This window comes from Zea mays, chromosome 10 (assembly GCF_902167145.1).
Source record: "Zea mays cultivar B73 chromosome 10, Zm-B73-REFERENCE-NAM-5.0, whole genome shotgun sequence".
NCBI classification, from domain to species: Eukaryota; Viridiplantae; Streptophyta; class Magnoliopsida; order Poales; family Poaceae; genus Zea; species Zea mays.
The window spans coordinates 94733514-94753350 of NC_050105.1; positions in this window are offsets into that span (position 1 = coordinate 94733514).

Here is a 19837-nt window from a genome sequence, read left to right on the forward strand (position 1 = left end):
TTGGGGACTTGCTCTCAAATGCTATGAATTAAGAACAAGGCAACATAAAATGTTAAATGTTAATGTCCTTCGTCCAACGAAGCATTATTCCTTTGGGGATTAATGGATCTTGGACGAAGGTTGATGACAATACGATTACGAAGGTTAAATCTTCGTAATTGAATTTTAATAGATTGTATAAGATAACATAAAATATAGAATATCAAAGATAAATGAGTCATAAACGAATCATATTATATCTACTCAGTATATTTAATCATTGAATACAGTTATACCTTTGCCTTGGCAAAGATTGGTTCCCGAATCATGCGATTGCAAATACAGGAATGCGTGAACAGTAAAGGAATACTGTTCACTATTTATAGGCACAGGACACAGCCTGTGGGGAATTACAATTATGCCCCTTATAAGGGATTACAACAGCGACCCAAACATTTATGGACTAAAAGGTCATTCTACTTTTAAGTCGGTTTATAATTCCGAAGCTTCATGAATAGGATCCTTCGGTCATCTCATGCGGACAGCTTCAGCCGAAGCTGCTTCTTCCTACAAGACCTTCGGCGACGAAGCGTAGTCCCAACAGCCATCTTGCCCACAGACTTAGAATACGGTTCCCCAAGGACGAGGGCCTACGACGACCGACGCAACCAGACCAACCGAGAAGACTCACTGGACCAGCTGGAAGAGGCTCGAGACGTGGCCTTACTACACTCGGCGCGGTATCAGCAATCCCTGCGATGCTACCACGCCCGAGGGGTTTGGTCCCGAGACCTCCAGGTGGGCGACTTGGTGCTTCGACTATGACAAGACGCCCGAGGGCGGCACAAGCCCACGCCTCCCTGGGAAGGGTCATTCGTCATCGCCAAGGTTTTGAAGCCCGGGACGTACAAGCTGGCCAACAGTCAAGGCGAGGTCTACAACAACGCTTGGAATATCCGACAGCTACGTCGCTTCTACCATTAAGATGTTTTCAAGCCGTTCATATACCTCGTTTACATATGAAGTCTAACCATCAAGGAAGGGTCAGCCTTGCCTCGGCAAAGCCCGACCCTCCCTCGGGGGCTAGAAGGGGGGAACCCCCTCCGCGTCAAAATTTTCCTCGAAAAAAGTCTTTCTGCCAGAATATCTTTCGTGCTTTTCGACTACTTCGGTAGTGGGATCATGAAAACGATAGAGTACACGTAAGCAGGCAAGGCCGACCGAGCCGAGGGACTCCTACGCCTCCGGGATACGGATACCTCACTCATCTCCTTCTGAGAGAAGTAACTCGCGTTCGGATGAGCGATCCTGCTGACCGAACAAGCCTTAACGCTCAAAAGACTTTCTGCCGAAACGGTTTTTCGGGTTTTCTCGGCTACGTCGATAATAGAATCCCGCGGACGAGCAAGAGTACACGTAAGCGGCAAGGCCGACCGAGCCGAGGGATTCCTACGCCTCCGGGATACGGATACCTCACTCATCACTTTCCGTGAGAAGTAACTCTAGCTCGGATAAACGATTCTGCTACCGACGAGCAAGCCCTGATACTCGAAACAAGAGGAAAAGAAACGCAGCTTTACAAAGCGACGACAGTATGTTTGGGCCTCGGTGGCCGCAAAAAACATATGCATACTACAGGCGAACTGATCCTGCAGGCTCATACTACGATGGAGGGGGAGCAGCAGCACCCTCGGCGTCAACTCCACCTTCGGCGAAGTCCGACCAAGCCTCGGACGGCAACACGGGCGAAGGATCTCCGCTCCGAAGGACGACGTCAGCACCACGCCCGGGCCATCGCCGCCAGGGTCTCCTCCAGGAACCCGGCCCGAGCAGACAACTCGGCCGGCCGCCCCGAAGCCTCAGCCAGCTGTCCCCCGAGGACACCAGCCCGGCTCATGGCCTCGGCAACCCGACTCCGGCGCTGGTCCCGCCAGTGGACGACCCGGTCAGGCTCCGGCCGACGAAGTCTTCTTTTTGAGCCAACTCTGCCTCTGTCCATGCTGACATCGCTGCCTCTGGCTCCGGCTCATCGCAGAGCGGCCGAGGGTTCCTTTAACTAAGCAAGAGAAGCCTCGGGCGGCAAGGCCGACCGAGCCGATGGACTCCTACGCCTCCGGGATACGGATACCTCACTCGTCACCTTCGCACGAGGCAACTCACACTTGGTTAAGCTGTTCAGTTAGCCGACAGGCGAGTCCTAGTGCTCGAAATGAGGAAAAAACACGGTATTACACCCAAAAAACCTACATGTTCAGGCCCCGATAGCCACAATGAATAAACACCGGCACTCAAGGTGCCATTACAAACGGAACTCCGGTTCCACCCACGCAGGTACGAACAACCCCCCACATTGGAGGACCTGCGGGGCGACAAAACCCCAGATGGCTCAACGATGCCCGCTCCTGCAGCAGCGACAACGACCTCCGCTCCGGGCGACCAAACAGCAGCAGCGATGAGCTCAGGGCAGACGCTGCTGCGACAAGGCCCTCGCCCACGTCCCCACTCGAGGGGCGAGGACAAGCTACCAAGGCCGTAGAGCTGGAGGTCAGTCCGCGGGTGGCACCGACTATCTCGTCGGCGGAGAAACCTCTTCTGGCTGCCTCGGTGGGAGGTGGCACCGGAGCAGCGCCGAAGCCGCTCAGGCCGGAGAGCCAGACACGCGGCAGCTGCCAGCGCCACGGACGGCGAACGCCCTTCCCCCCGATCACTGAGGGAAGGAGCGGGCCGCTGCCCGCGCGGAGACAGGCCCCAACTCGGCGCACTCCCCTCCCCAGCACTGATGATGAACATCCTTGAAGCTGAGGGAGGGGCAGAGGCCGCAGCCTGGCTCGCTTCTCCCCACCATCGAACTGGTGGTCACCGCCTTGGGTGACCACCGGCGAGGGGATGCAGCCGGGCTGCCTGATGAAAATCCTTGAAGCCGAGCGATGGCTGAAAGGTACCAACTTCCGCGAAGTTGCGTTCCTCCAACGACAGCAAGACGAAAGCGACGCGAGCGCTCCCCATCCGGGGGCTCGGAAGGTGGAAGGACGCGATACATGTGTAGGATCTAGGACACCGGCTAGAGGGGGGGTGAATAGACGATTTTGACTAAAAACAACAATACTAAATAAATTTAATCAATACAACAAGAGGAATAAATCATCTAGTGTCAATAAGTAAACAATGTATGAAAGACAACTACGGAGATTGAATACTTGAAGGACAATAAGCAAAGCACTAATCAATTGCAAGGCAATAAGTAATGCTAGAAGAAATAGACACCGAAATTTATCCCGTGGTATCGGTGATTTGCCGATCACCCCTAATCCACGTTGAGGTGGACTTCAAGCTCTCACTTGCTCCTCTATCAAGACACGACTTGATCTTTGAGCCAAGTGGACAAGAAATCACTCAATACCTCGATTCCACTAATGTCACCTTTGCCGCTCCGGCGAGGTAGGCGCGAACCCCTCACAATCCACACCGCGGCTTCTCCACAACCTTCTTGGAGAGCTCGACGGAGACAATCACCCGAGCCGTCTAGGAGGCGGCAACCTCCAAGAGTAACAAGCCAACGACGCTTGCTCGGTGTACCACCTAGTGCCTCAAGAATCACCAAATGATGCAAATGCACTAGGAACCCTCAATCTCTCACTAGAATGCAATCTCAAGCAAAGAGTGTGAGAGAGTGAGTTGGAGGATCACAAATGAGCTCAATGTGTGCAAGGAATGGCCAAGAGTCACCTCTCACACGAGCTACCCTTCTATTTATAGTCCCCCATCTAAAATCAACCGTTATGTGCAAAAAGGTGGCAGTCTGCGCACACGCGGACCGTCCGCGCCCTAGGGCCGGACGGTCCGCCGTACATATAACGGCTATAAAGACCGTTTGAAAACATGTCAGAGCTGACTCAAAAGGTGGGTCCGGACAGTCCGCCCTTCAAGGCCGGACCGTCCGCGACCTGGCAGAATGAAACACCCGAGTCTCGGATCAAAAGAGGTTAACACACGCGGACCGTCCGGCTATAAATCCCGGACCGTCCGTGACCTGAGACAGTACTGTCCGGACTGGCCCCCCCCCGGACAGTCCGTAGTACAAATCTATAAAAACACACAGTCCCTGTCCAAAAACGAGTTTTACACTTGCGGACCGTCCGCCCCTTACAGGCGGACCGTCCGCCTATAATTCAGGGACAGACCCGAAGCCACCCTTCTCTGGTCATGACTGCGGACGGTCCGGCCCTAAGGCCCGGACGGTCCGCAGTGCAATAGAACAAAGTGTCCACACAAATGGTCAGACTTCGGACCTCTCTAGAGGATCGCGGACGGTCCGCCCCCAAGGGCCAGACAGTCCGCGCGACCAAGACTTTGCAATTTCAAGCATGTTTTTTTTGAATGAACTTTTAACTCACGAAATGAGAAGCGTTGTTAGTCCTCATGCAAATGCAACTACTTGATGCTCTGTGAGGCACTAAGTTTTACAGATCTGAGTCATTGACCCCTCTTAATAGTACGGCTATCTAGCCTACTAATCCGGTCAGATATCTTCTCTAAACTCCTCAAGACCGGCAAAAGTGAAACCTATATTATACCTTTCCCTTCATTTGATCCACAACCAATGCGTATGATTCTTCAACATTTCCTGTTCTATGTGGTCCAACCCTGCATTCTTATTTCTCCAAGAATCGTTAGTCCACAAGCAGTTGTCATTAATTACCAAAACATTACCAAAGGGGCCTAGATGATTCACAATCTCCCCCTTTTTGGTAATTGATGACAACACCGCATAGTATATTAAAGAGAAGTTTAGTTTCTCCAAATCTCTCTCATACCTAAGGTATAAGATAGATCTTGGAGATGAGTTTCATAAGACTTATCTTGATTTGAAGTTCTGTCCAAGAGATAGATAAATCCCAATGAAAACTCAATATGTAAGAAGGGCTCCCCCTAAGTGTGTGCAGGATTATTTGAAGCTGAAGATATAACACACATAATATATTGGAGTTTGATGGAGACTTTCCTACAATCATGGTTATCGAGGCATACAAGAGATAATCCGTAGAGTGAGCGCATCAATTATAATCACACCTCGATTAACCACACACAGAGTAATTTGAACTAAAACATAGTTCATCCCACAGAATATTACAGATAATAGTCCACAGACATACGACATAGAGTTAACAGATCAAACTAGAGCGTAAGACATAAACTAATGCAAGCGTCATGAAAAGGTAAAATGTCACGAAAAGGTAAAATGTCATGAAAAAGTAAAATGCATATGCATGGTCTTAATGTCCACATAAAACCACCAACTCCCCCTGAAGGAGACGCCAGACAACTTCTCTTCCACTTCTCTCCCCCTTTGGCATCAATTGCCACAAAGGAGAAGCCTCACTGATCACCCGGCGGAGGATGCATGTTGTAATAATGAGTGCTGAAGGTGTCAAACAGGGAGGAGAACTGGCTAAAATCCTGCTGGAGCTGCTGCTGCCTCTGACTTATATCATGCATGTTGTCATTTGTAGAAAGATTGTCAAATTGACTGGAGAGAGCACCCATGTTATCTTGAAAACTCTGTTGCATATTATTCAGCCTGGACATGATGGGATCAGTGACATTAGTGTGAATTTGATCGCGAAAATCAGAAAATTCAGAGTTGAGTGCATCCCAGTTACTGTCAAATCGAGACTGCATGTCATCGAGGCGGTGATCCACATGTGTCATTAGGCCCTCAAAGCGAGTATCAATGTGAGTCTCAAGCCCTTGCTGCAGATTGTGAAAATAAGGATCAAAGTATCCTGGAGCAGGCTCCCAATAGTGCTGAGGCTGAGGAGGAGGTGGAGGAGGAGGCATCTGCTGGCCCTCAACATTAGGAGCGGCTCCACCCTCATAGCCAGGGTCTTCCTCATCATCTGGAAAGGGAGTGAGTGGCCTGGTGAGAAACCCTATCTCATCCTTAAAAGGCCTGAATGGTGTGTGAACAATCTCACATGGGCCCTCAAATCTTGTCTTGGATTTGATGAGAGCCATAATGTAAGGAGCATATGCTAAATTTTGATTTTTGTCCATTTTCAAATCATTAAGCTGCCTCATCATGAAAAGAACAATATTCATGACTTCACCATTTATGATGTGCTGGATGATGTTCCAGAACTTATCCCGTATTTTACTCTTATCACCACTCTTGGGAAGAATGGTGACTCTGGCAATCTTGTTGATTACAGCAGGATGATGTCTGAGTCCTGCTGTCTCTCCAAACCTCCTGGGTATACCAAGCCTGGCTGGCTCATAAAACTGCACAAAATCCTCAAAATTATCTTTAGTATAAAGATCCAGCCCAGCAGAAATGGTGCCATAGTTCAGACTGTTTGCAGCGGCAAATTCAGCAAAGGAAGCAGAATAGCGCTTGAAGCCAGTCATCCAGGTGATAGATTCTGCTTCAATATCAATCTCTGAAGTAGCCAAGAATTGCTTAACAGCCATTTCATTGAAATCTGTGCGTTGGCCCATAAACTGATATAATCCACATGTTTCAAACTTAGGGATGAGACCCTCCATGACTGATTGACTGAGCAAGAAGGACCAATCAATCACCTGATGCTTGTGAAAATTGGTATCCACCAGGGTGCCCCAAAAGACATCAAACTGCAGCTGAGTGTGGAAAAACTGGATATTTGTATCAGATGGCAGAGTGTACTGGTTCACAGTCCGCCTAGAGCAGTACTCAGCCATAGAGAACCTGCGCTTTGGAAAGGTCCATCCAGAAATGTCAATGGGATAGTCAGGATGAACATGGGGAAGGTCCTCAGTATCCATAGAATCAGTGCCCCCAGCTGAGGATTGGGCCTCTGAATCAGTGGTCGGTGTATAATCATCATCACCTCCACGAGGACGCTTTGATTTGAAGCGACCTGCAAGTTTCTTGCGGAGACCACCAAAACCACAGCAATAATGTGACAAACATCCATGACTAAATAGTTGATATCAATCACCATTATAAGAGGAATGGAATTGTAATGCTCTGCCAGGGTCCGGACGGTCCGCGCTAGGAGGCCGGACTGTCCGCGTCAGAGGCCCGGACTGTCCGCGCCAACTAGGCGGACGGTCCGCGACCGACCAGTGGCGACCCAAGGAACCCTAGCCGCCACAAATGTTGAAGTGAAGATTGTGCAGAGAATACCCATTCAACTGAGTTCAAAATTTTGCACAGCATTCATAGGGAGTAATACTATCAATTCCATCAATTAGATATGAAAAACCACTGCTTAATTTCAGATCAGAGAAGAAACCCAAATAATCTCAAAACTGAAGAGATTTGATGAAATCCACAAGATTTGAAAATACCGTGATGAAGACATGTTGATGAAATGTTGCCACAAGCTATCGGACTGTCCGCGCGCAACTTTACTTCACCGTCCGCGCACACTCGACACAGGAGAGTATTGGGTGAGTGGAGAGCAAGAGAGAACAAGCGAATGAACGCAACTGACAAGTCTGCTGCCACTGTCCGTTTTTACTGCCCTGTCGCGGACGGTCCGCGCTGGGGCGGCGGACGGTCCACGCCCTGATGATTTCAGACTGTCTGCGAGGCTGATCGGACTGTCTGGTTCCTGATGATGTGGACGGTCCGCGGTCCATGGGCGGACGGTCCGCGGCCTGATACTCATTTTTCCAATTGCTGTCCACTTGCTGATTTTGAATTTCAAATCCGAATTGGTGCTCATATATGGACATTTTGACCAATCCAAGAGTTAGTATGCATGCATATACATATGATGTAATTGAGTAATGCAAAATTTGTGAATTAAACTATCTAGAGCAATTCGGAATGAAAAATGCACCAAAAATACCAAATAAATAGCATAAAGAGCATATTTAGACCCGAGATGCAATACGACTCATGTGTGATCAACTTCAAGCCACATTTGAGAGATCGATCACATTCATTTCACTTCTTAGAGAACAAAATCTTGTTTCATCCAAAGGCTTTGTAAAAATGTCTGCTAATTGATCATCCGTGCCAATGGAATAAATAGAGATATCTCCCTTGCCAACATGATCCCTTAAGAAGTGATGTCGTATATCAATATGTTTGGTTCGTGAGTGTTGGACCGGATTGGTAGCCAATTTTACCGCACTCTCATTATCACACATGAGAGGCACATTCTTGAAAATAATTCCATAATCCAATAAGGTTTGTTTCATCCATAATAGTTGAGCACAACAATTTCCGGTCGATATATATTCCGCCTCGGCGGTAGATAGAGCAACCGAATTTTGTTTCTTAGAAGACCATGAGACAAGAGATATACCAAGAAATTGACAACAACCGGAGGTGCTTTTTCTATCAACTTTGCACCCCGCATAGTCTGAATCCGAATATCCAATTAATTCAAAGTGAGCACCTTTGGGATACCATAGACCAATATTGGGAGTATACTTCAAATATCTTAGAATTCTTTTAGCGGCCTTCAAGTGAATCTCTCTAGGTGAAGCTTGGAATCGAGCACACATGCATACACTAAACATAACATCGGGCCTAGATGCGGTAATATAAAGCAAACTACCAATTATTGAACGATAAAGTTTTTGATCAACCATAGTACCTCCTTCATCTAAGTCTAGATGACCATTTGTTGCCATTGGAGTCTTGATAGGCTTAGCATTTTCTAAACCAAACTTCTTGAGCATGTCCTTCAAATATTTTGATTGACTTATAAAAATTCCACCTTTCAATTGTTTGATTTGAAGGCCAAGAAAGAAGCTCAATTCTCCTATCATAGACATTTCAAATTCTTTTGACATCATTTTTCCGAACTCCTCACAAAATAATTCATTAGTAGATCCAAAAATAATATCATCAATGTAGATTTGACAAACAAATAAGTCTTTGCCAATTCTTTTAGTGAATAGAGTAGTGTCAACCTTCCCAATTTTGAAGTCTTTGGAAAGCAAGAAATCCCTAAGCCTTTCATACCAAGCACGTGGAGCTTGCTTAAGCCCATAGAGAGCTTTAGAAAGCTTGAACACATGGTTAGGTCTTTTGGGGTCCTCAAAACCGGGAGGTTGTTCAACATACACTAGTTCACTAATCTTACCATTTAGGAAGGCACTCTTTACATCCATTTGGTAGAGCTTGATATTATGTGCACAAGCATAAGCAAGTAGAATCCGGATTGCTTCTAATCTTGCTACGGGAGCGAATGTCTCCCCAAAATCCAATCCTTCAATTTGAGTATATCCTTGTGCAACTAATCTTGCCTTGTTTCTTACTACCACACCATCTTCATTGTGCTTGTTGCGAAACACCCATTTTGTACCAATAACGTTGTGGTTCTTTGATCTCTCAACAAGCTCCCAAACTTCATTTCGAGTGAAGTTATTTAATTCTTCATGCATTGCATTCACCCAATCAACATCAAGTAGAGCTTCATCTACACGGTTAGGTTCCATACAAGATACAAAAGAGAAATGTTCACAAAACGAAGCTATGCGAGAGCGAGTTTGAACACCCTTACTAATATCACCCACAATTTGATCAACCGGGTGATCCTTCACAAGGGAATGATGAATTCTTGATACCGTTTGATAATTGCTTGATGAAGCATTAGGAGGAACCGAAGGTCTTGAAGTACCTTGATCATGAGTATCCATGGTTTCATTAAGTTGTTGGCTTTGGTGGTCTTCCTCATTTATAGTTAAGGATGAAGGAATGACAACCACACTATCTTCATCATCATCTTCCTTTGGTTTTATTTCACCAATGGCCATTGTTTTCATTGCATTTATCAATTGAGTCCCCCCAACATCATCGAGATTATCACTCTCATCTTGAGACCCATTTGTTTCATCGAACTCAACATCATATGCTTCCTCAATAATACCATGAGTTTTGTTGAAGACTCTATAAGCCTTACTATTTGATGAATATCCAAGAAGAAAACCCTCATCACATTTCTTCTCAAATTTAGAAAGTCGGCTCCCCTTTCTCAAAATATAACATTTGCAACCGAATACCCTAAAATATGAGATATTTGGCTTTCTACCAATTAGCAATTCATATGGAGTTTTCTTCAAGAGCTTGTGACAATATAGTCTATTTGATGAATGACAAGAGGTATTTATTGCCTCGGCCCAATAAGAATCCGATATATTATATTCCGCTAACATAGACCTTGCCATATCAATAAGAGTTCTATTCTTTCTTTCAACAATACCATTTTGTTTTGGGGTATATTTGGAAGAGAATTCATGTTTGATACCCTTGTCATCACAATATTGATCAATTCTTGCATTTTTGAATTCCGACCCATTATCACTTCTAACCTTTTTGATGTCGAAATCAAATTGATTTTGAGCCAATATAGCAAATGACTTGAATGTTTCAAACACATTGGATTTGTCTCGTAGAAAATAAACCCAAGTAAATCTTGAATAGTCATCCACAATCACAAGACAATAAGAATTACCACCAATACTTACAAAAGATGTGGGCCCAAATAAATCCATGTGAAGTAATTCCAAAGGTCGATGAGTGGACATTTGACTTTTATTTGGATGAGTGTTTGCCACTTGCTTACCGGCTTGACAAGAGCTACACAATTTGTTCTTTTCAAACTTCACATCTTTTAAGCCTCGAACTAAGTCATGCTTGGTTAACCGATTGAGTTGCTTCATCCCAACATGACCAAGTCTTCTATGCCATAACCAACCTAGTGAAGCTTTTGAAAATAGGCAAGTTGTGAGCTTTGCCTCATTAGATGAGAAATCAACAAGATAAAGATTTTCATGTCTAAAACCTTTAAACTTAAGATTGCTACCATCAACACTAGAGATAATAACATCTTCAACCGTGAAATTGCAACAAAATCCTAAATCACATAATTGAGCTACGGAAAGTAGATTAAAATTCAAAGACTCAACCAATAGCACATTTGATATAGAATGATCATTTGAGATAGCAATTTTACCCAAACCTTTAACCTTTCCTTTACGATTATCTCCAAATGTGATACTATCATAATTTGAGCAATCTTCCTCACTCATTTGGGTAAACATTTTCATATCCCCGGTCATGTGTTGAGTACATCCACTATCCAACACCCAATGATTCCCTCCCGCCTTGTAGTTCACCTACAAAAGGAAATCAATCTCTTTTAGGTACCCAAACTTGCTTGGGTCCTTGGATGTTAGTGACCAAGGTCTTTGGTACCCAAATAGCTTTCTTTTTGTTTCCAACAATTGAAGTACCAACAAATTTAGCATGAACACCTTTTGCATTATGAGAAAGAACATAACAATGCTCAAAACAAGTGGAGGATACATGTTTGATCTTGGGACAATTTTTCTTAACATGTCCCTTTTTGTGACACTTGTGACACACTTTGTCACATTCTTTCACAAACAATGTCTTTTGCTTTACAAAAGCATTCTTTCCTTTCTTGGGAACATATCCAAGACCTTCACGGTTAAGAGAGCATCGTTGACTTCCCAATATGAAATCCAATTTAGTCTTACCACCATATGCCTTTTCTAGGTCATGAGTTAGAGTATTTATTCTATCTACTAACACTTCATTCTCAACAATAATTTTTGATTCATCAAGAGCAATGTTATCATTGAGAGAAATTTTGCATTTATCACAAATAGAGTTAGTAGGTAGTGGTTCACTTGTAAGACTATCAAGTAAGTCACAAGTGACTCCAACATCCTTAGTGACCACCTCAACTTCATGCACAATAGATGATTTTTGAGCATCCGCAAGCTTCTCACAATTTTCTTTGAGGTCATTGTGAGAGGTCTTGAGCTCCTCAAAAGACACTTGGAGGTTTTTATACAATTCCTTCAAGGTCTTAAATTTTTCTTTTTCTTTCTGCATGTAGTCATCGGCCTCACCTAACATTCTAACAAGATCATCATATGAATAGCCATCATCATCAACATCATCGATATCATCATCATCTTTTATATCATTTAAATCGGTGATGATTTTTACCTTAGCATCTCCCTTTGCCATGAGACAATGGGGGGATGAGAAGAGTGAGGGAGCTTCCTTGATGGCAATTCCGGCATTAAGCTTGGATGAGGTGTCATCATCATCATCATCCGAGCTATCATCCGAGTCCCATTCAACTAAGTAGGCTTTGCCATCTTTCTTCTTGTTATAGTATTTCTTTTTCTTCTTGTCACTTTCATCTTTGCCCTTCTTCTTCTTGCTTGGGCAATTCATGGCAATGTGACCGGGTTCCCCACACTCAAAACATTTTCTATCATTGAAAGCATTTCTTCTAGATGTTTGACCTCTTCTAGGTTGACCTCTTTTCATCTTCATGAATTTATTGAATTTCCTTACAAATAAAGCCATGTCACCATCACTCTCACTTTCATTTTCTTCATCATTGCTATCTTCTTTTTCAATTGCCTTTGATGCCTTGGCTTTGAGAGCAATAGATTCATTTTTCACCTTCTTTGCCAAACTTAAAGCATCGGCTTGTGACTTCTTAAATATATCTTGAGTGAGAATTTCTCCCAATACTTCGGTTGGAGAAGTTGTAGATAGATCACTCCTTACTAGCATTGTCACAATAGTCTCATATTTCTCCGGAAGTGATCTAAGGAACTTGTGTGTGAAATCCACATCCGGTACATTAAAACCAAGTCCTTTGAGTTCATTTACTATCTCATTCAACCGATTGAACATGTCGGATACACTCTCATCTTCTTTCATAATAAATTGCTCAAACTTCCCTTTGCACACATATAGTTTGGCACTCTTCACAATTGTAGTTCCTTCATGAATTTCCATTAGTTTTATCCAAATCTCATGAGCGGTTGTGAGATTCTTGATACGATTGAACTCATTTATATCAAGAGCATCATAAAAGACATTCATAGCTTGATCATTTGTGAGAATATTCTCATTATCACTAACGGATGGTTCATCTTCCTTCAACACAACAAATCCATCCCTAACAATTGGCCAATTTTTTCCACCCATTGCTCTAAGATGCATTGACATTCTTATTTTCCAATAATCATAATTGTTTCCATCAAAGTGCGGTGGCTTCCCAATGTGCACATTGTTGTTACTAGCCATTTTGTCCCACTCCGGGATGATTAGATCCACAAACAATGGAGTCCTTGGCTCTGATACCACTTGTAGGATCTAGGACACCGGCTACAAGGGGGGTGAATAGACGGTTTTGACTAAAAACAACAATACTAAATAAATTTAATCAATACAACAAGAGGAATAAATCATCTAGTGTCAATAAGTAAACAATGTATGAAAGACAACTACGGAGATTGAATACTTGAAGGACAATAAGCAAAGCACTAATCAATTGCAAGGCAATAAGTAATGCTAGAAGAAATAGACACCGAAATTTATCCCGTGGTATCGGTGATTTGCCGATCACCCCTAATCCACGTTGAGGTGGACTTCAAGCTCTCACTTGCTCCTCTATCAAGACACGACTTGATCTTTGAGCCAAGTGGACAAGAAATCACTCAATACCTCGATTCCACTAATGTCACCTTTGCCGCTCCGGCGAGGTAGGCGCGAACCCCTCACAATCCACACCGCGGCTTCTCCACAACCTTCTTGGAGAGCTCGACGGAGACAATCACCCGAGCCGTCTAGGAGGCGGCAACCTCCAAGAGTAACAAGCCAACGACGCTTGCTCGGTGTACCACCTAGTGCCTCAAGAATCACCAAATGATGCAAATGCACTAGGAACCCTCAATCTCTCACTAGAATGCAATCTCAAGCAAAGAGTGTGAGAGAGTGAGTTGGAGGATCACAAATGAGCTCAATGTGTGCAAGGAATGGCCAAGAGTCACCTCTCACACGAGCTACCCTTCTATTTATAGTCCCCCATCTAAAATCAACCGTTATGTGCAAAAAGGTGGCAGTCTGCGCACACGCGGACCGTCCGCGCCCTAGGGCCGGACGGTCCGCCGTACATATAACGGCTATAAAGACCGTTTGAAAACATGTCAGAGCTGACTCAAAAGGTGGGTCCGGACAGTCCGCCCTTCAAGGCCGGACCGTCCGCGACCTGGCAGAATGAAACACCCGAGTCTCGGATCAAAAGAGGTTAACACACGCGGACCGTCCGGCTATAAATCCCGGACCGTCCGCGACCTGAGACAGTACTGTCCGGACTGGCCCCCCCGGACAGTTCGTAGTACAAATCTATAAAAACACACAGTCTCTGTCCAAAAACGAGTTTTACACTTGCGGACCGTCCGCCCCTTACAGGCGGACCGTCCGCCTATAATTCAGGGACAGACTCGAAGCCACCCTTCTCTGGTCATGACTGCGGACGGTCCGGCCCTAAGGCCCGGACGGTCCGCAGTGCAATAGAACAAAGTGTCCACACAAATGGTCAGACTTCGGACCTCTCTAGAGGATCGCGGACGGTCCGCCCCCAAGGGCCGGACAGTCCGCGCGACCAAGACTTTGCAATTTTCAAGCATGTTTTTTTGAATGAACTTTTAACTCACGAAATGAGAAGCGCTGTTAGTCCTCATGCAAATGCAACTACTTGATGCTCTGTGAGGCACTAAGTTTTACACAGATCTGAGTCATTGACCCCTCTTAATAGTACGGCTATCTAGCCTACTAATCCGGTCAGATATCTTCTCTAAACTCCTCAAGACCGGCAAAAGTGAAACCTATATTATACCTTTCCCTTCATTTGATCCACAACCAATGCGTATGATTCTTCAACATTTCCTGTTCTATGTGGTCCAACCCTGCATTCTTATTTCTCCAAGAATCGTTAGTCCACAAGCAGTTGTCATTAATTACCAAAACATTACCAAAGGGGCCTAGATGATTCACAACATGGAGTGCGAAGACATGGTTGCTATCCAAGGGGTCACCCTCCTTTTAAAGGCGACTCTCCTCACTTGCGTCCTCAGCCGGCGCGGACTGAGTCTTCTCCAACATGCTCCAAGGTCCTCCCCCTATGACACGGGGGCTGGGTCCCACGCGTCATGCAAGCTGGCCCAGGACAGAAGAAGCCGATCCGCCGTGCGCGAAACGCACAATAGCCCAGCGGTTACAAGCATCCCTCCACTATCGCCCGGACCAGCGGGTGAAAGGGCGGACCGCCATGCAGGCGGCATGCAACCGCACCAAGGGGGCGCACCCTTTCGACTTCGACGCGTCCAGCATGGAGGCCTAGGCCCACACGTCATGTAACCGGCGCGCCGGTTACTACGTGCGAGAAACTGCACCGCCACTCGCGCCAGTACCGCGCCTCCTCAACTGCGGAACCGGTGCCGCGACTCGAGGCCACCCTGCGCATGACCCGACATTGCCAACCGAGCACATCGGTCATGGGTCAGTCAGCCGCAGGAGAAGGCGCGACGGTCGATACGGCCAGAAATGGGCCGACAGTAATGGCGGTGGCAGGCGGGCGGAAGTAGCAGTCAAGTCGTTAGCAAGCTCACGCCCCCTCCTGGGACAGCGAGAGAACCCTCTCCCATGGCGTGAAGACGACACGCCCGCGTTCCGTTCCTCGAACGGCTCACGCACGCACAACGGCTGCCCCGCGAACCACTCGTCCCGTCGCATTAACTCTGCGGCAGGACAGGCGGCACCTTTGGCAGGCGAAGCAGGCGACGCTTCACCTCCGCCATAATGATCGTGTCAAAAAAGGTGTGCCACGTCATTCGATTTCGTATCCTTTTCCACTTCCTCTTTCTCTCTCTTGCTACAGGGACCGGGAAAGGGGACACTCCGAAAGGGATCCTTCTCCGCGAAGGAAGCGGGCCCCGAGCCCCCCTACTGATCAGAGGTTCGAAGGCTGGCCCCTCGGAAGGGTTCAACAGCCGCCTCAGAGCACTCGGGCTCCGTGCCCACTACTAGTCAGAGGTTCGAAGGCTGGCCCCTCGGAAGGGTTCAACGGCTGCCTCAGGCCACTCGGGCTCCGCGCCCACTACTGATCAGGGGTTCGTAGGCTGGCCCCCGTGTAGGATTACGGGGAGGCTACGCTAGCGCAAAACAAAATTTTCATCCCCATAATACCAAGAACTACTGCGGTTATAGGTCATGGAATTACCACTAGACGCGCAGAGCAGCGGAAGACGTCTCGATGTAGACGAACGCGTCGAGCAGTGCCGTGCAGTCGCCGGCGTCCTTCACGTCCTCGCACGGTTCGCCCAAGTGCTCCAGATGTAGCACCTCCGAGGTATCCACACGTACAGGGAGGAAGCGCCGCGTACCGAACTGCTAGGTTCGCGACGGCGGCTTGGCGAGGGCGAGAGGTGGGCGGCGGCTGTTAGTTCGCTGGTGGCGAATTAGGGTTATCTTAACCGCGCCCCCGCCCCTCAATATATAGGCATTATGGTGGGCTTCTGACGCCGAGGCCCATCATTAACCCTAAAGCCCAGTCTAATTTCAGATCTAATCCGAATTAGGCTTCCTTCCCCTTAAGTGTGTGACCCTATAGGTTCACGTACAAATAGACATAGCCCGAGTACTCTTACTTGGCCCAATAATTGACAGCGGCCTCTAGCAAGACATGTCAACTCCTATGTGTACGTAAAGATCATATCAGACGAACCATTGCGACATTAAGCACATGCTGTTCCCTTTGTCTCACGATATTTGGTCTGGCTCTAAGCTGACCTCTCTTTCTCGATACTGTGAATTGGAATCCTTTCAATGGTTAACTCTTAACCCTAGCACGGCCATGCATTTCTTGATCCAATCACTCGAGGGGCCCAGAGATATCTCTCTCACAAAGAGAGGGACAAATTCCATCTTGACTGACCATGCCTCATAGCATGCTTCCTGACAAACCCAAAACTACCTTTATAACTACCCAGTTACGGGATAGCGTTTGATAGTCCCTAAGTAAGTCAATTCACATCTTGAGAACATGCGACAATCTCAGGTCTAAGGATACAGTATTCATGTTGCAAGAAGAGAACTTTATTACAATATCTCACGTTGGGTCGGTCCAGCCTCATGTCATACATGCGCCCACATTATTAGTTTAACATCTCCATGTTCATGACTTGTGAAATGTAGTCATCAACTAATACATGTGCTAGTCATCGACTCTGACTAGGGACATCATTTAGAATAACCATATAAGTAAAGAATCTCACAAACAATTCACATAATTGCTAATCAATACAAGGTGCCTTCCATGGATATTCAATTAAGCAATATATATATCATGGATACAAAGAAATATGCTCATCTCTATGATTATCTCTAGGGCATATTTCTAACACCCCGAAGGGTTCGACAGCCGCCTCAGAGCACGCAGAGCGAGGGATGACCCTGGGTATGTTCGATACATAACCAAGGCTCGGGCTACGCCCCTGAGGTACCCTAGGACATTTCCGAGACCGACGGGAACGATTTGTAACGGAATCCCACCAGAGGGAGGCATCGAGCCCTCAGACCCCGTCAAAAGGGGACCGGGTCCGGCGAATCACCCGCAGGTACTTTTGGAGCGCGCCTCCGGGCCACTAGCCGACCCCTAACGAATGGGGCATGGACGTCCACTCGGATTACCCGTTAGCAACTCACTGGAGACACCATGTTCGGCGCCCTCCGAGGGCAACATGGTGCTTTCCCCCCTCCTTGCGGAAAGGCGACGCAGGGGCATATGAAAAAAGCCGAGTCTGTCCTTGACCGTCCTCTCGCTCTGTGCGGAGGCTCGGGGGCTGCTCTCGCAAACCCGGCTCCGGCCAAACCGTTGACAGTGTCAACATACCAGCCCGAGAACTTGGGACTCGACTATGCACCCGGGCTACGGTCAGTTCGCATGAGGGAACAACCAGACCGGCCGAAGCATCACGAAACACGCTAAGACCTCGAAGGAGTCAAAACACTCCTCCGAGGCCTCGGGGGCTACACCCGGCGGGTGCGCTCGCGCGCACCCACCGGAACGAAATGCAACCGAGAAAGGCCGGTCCCCTTGCAAAAAAGTGTGACAAAAGCCTCCAAGCGAGTGCCAACACTCCCTTTGAGGCTCGGGGGCTACTGTCGGGGACCATAATTAGGGGTATCCCCAAGACTCCTAATCTCAGCTGGTAACCCCCATCAGCACAAAGCCGCAAAGGCCTGATGGGCGTGATTAAGGTCAAGGCTCAGTCCACTCAAGGGACACGATCTCGCCTCGCCCGAGCCCAGCCTCGGGCAAAGGCAGCCGACCCCGGAGGATTTACGTCTCGCCCGGGGGCCCCCTCAAGCAACGGACACACCTTCGGCTCGCCCGAGGCCCAGTCTTCGCAGAGAAGCAACCTTGGCCAGATCGCCACGCCAACTGACCGTATTGCAGGAGCATTTAATGCAAGGATCGCCTGACACCTTATCCTGACGCGCGCTCTTCAGTCGACAGAGCCGAAGTGACCGCAGTCACTTCGCCGCTCCACTGACCGACCTGACAAGAAAACAACACCGCCTGTGTCGCTCCGACTGCTGTGCCACTCGACAGAGTGAGGCTGACAACAGCTAAGTCCAGCCTTGGGCGCCATAGGAAGCTCCGCCTCGCCCGACCCCAGGGCTCAGGCTCAACCTCGACGCTGGACGACGGACACCGCCTCGCCCGACCCCAGGGCTCGGACACAGCCTCAGCCTCGGAAGACGGACTCCGCCTCGCCCGACCCAGGGCTCGGACTCAGCCTCGGCCTCGGAAGACGGTCTCCGCCTCGCCCGACCCAGGGCTCGGACTCAACCTCGACCTCGGAAGACGGACTCCGCCTCGCCCGACCCCAGGGCTCGGACTCAGCCTCGACCTCAGAAGACGGACTCGACCTCGACCTCGGAAGACGGACTCGACCTCGACCTCGGAGGAGCCTCCGCCTCGCCCGACCTAGGGCTCGGACCGACCACGTCACAGGGGGGGCCATCATTACCCTACCCATAGCTAGCTCAGGCTACGGGAACAAGACCGGCGTCCCATCTGGCTCGCCCCGGTAAACAAATAATGATGGCGCCCCGCGTGCTCCATGACGACGGCAGCTCTCAGCCCCTTACGAAAGCAAGGAGACGTCAGCAAGGATTCGACAGCTCCGACATCTGTCCTTCCACAGGGCCCAAGCGCTCCTCCGACGGCCACGACATCACATGAACAGGGTGCCAAAACCTCTCCGACTGCCACGACGGCATGTACTTAGGGCTCTAGCTCCTCTCTGCTAGACATGTTAGCACACTGCTACACCCCCCATTGTACACCTGGACCCTCTCCTTACGCCTATAAAAGGAAGGTCCAGGGCTCTCGTACGAGAAGGTTGGCCACGCGGGAGAACGGACCGACGCATAAGGCTCTCGCTCTCTCCCACGCGAACGCTTGTAACCCCCTACTGCAAGCGCATCCATCCGCCCTGGGCGCAGGACAACACGAAGGCCGCGGGTTCCCCTTACTGTTCTCCCCCTTTGTGTCCCGTCTCGCGCCGACCCATCTGGGCTGGGACACGCAACGACAATTTACTCGTCGGTCCAGGGACCCCCCGGGGTCGAAACGCCGACAGGGAGGAATGCCGCGGTCAAAAGCAGAGAGCGAGGGGGATGGGAAATGGAGGAGACGAAAGGGCGGGTCAGGACGCCGGAGAAATGGAGCAGAGCATACCTGCGAAGACGACGACACGGCCTCAGCGAATGATGGCAGCGGAGGGTGGGGTTGAAACCCTAAATGGCAGCGCGAGTGGCCACGGGATGCCGATGACTTCTTCAAGATGAGGGGGCTTCGGCCGCTTCTTTCAAACCGTTGTGGGACAACTTCACCCGAAGCGCGGCCCACGGAAGCGCCCTAAGAAGCTGGACGTTTAGGGATGCTGGACAGCTTTTGACGACAATAACTAGTTACACACAGTTGGCCCGGACCGTCCTGCGAAAACTGAT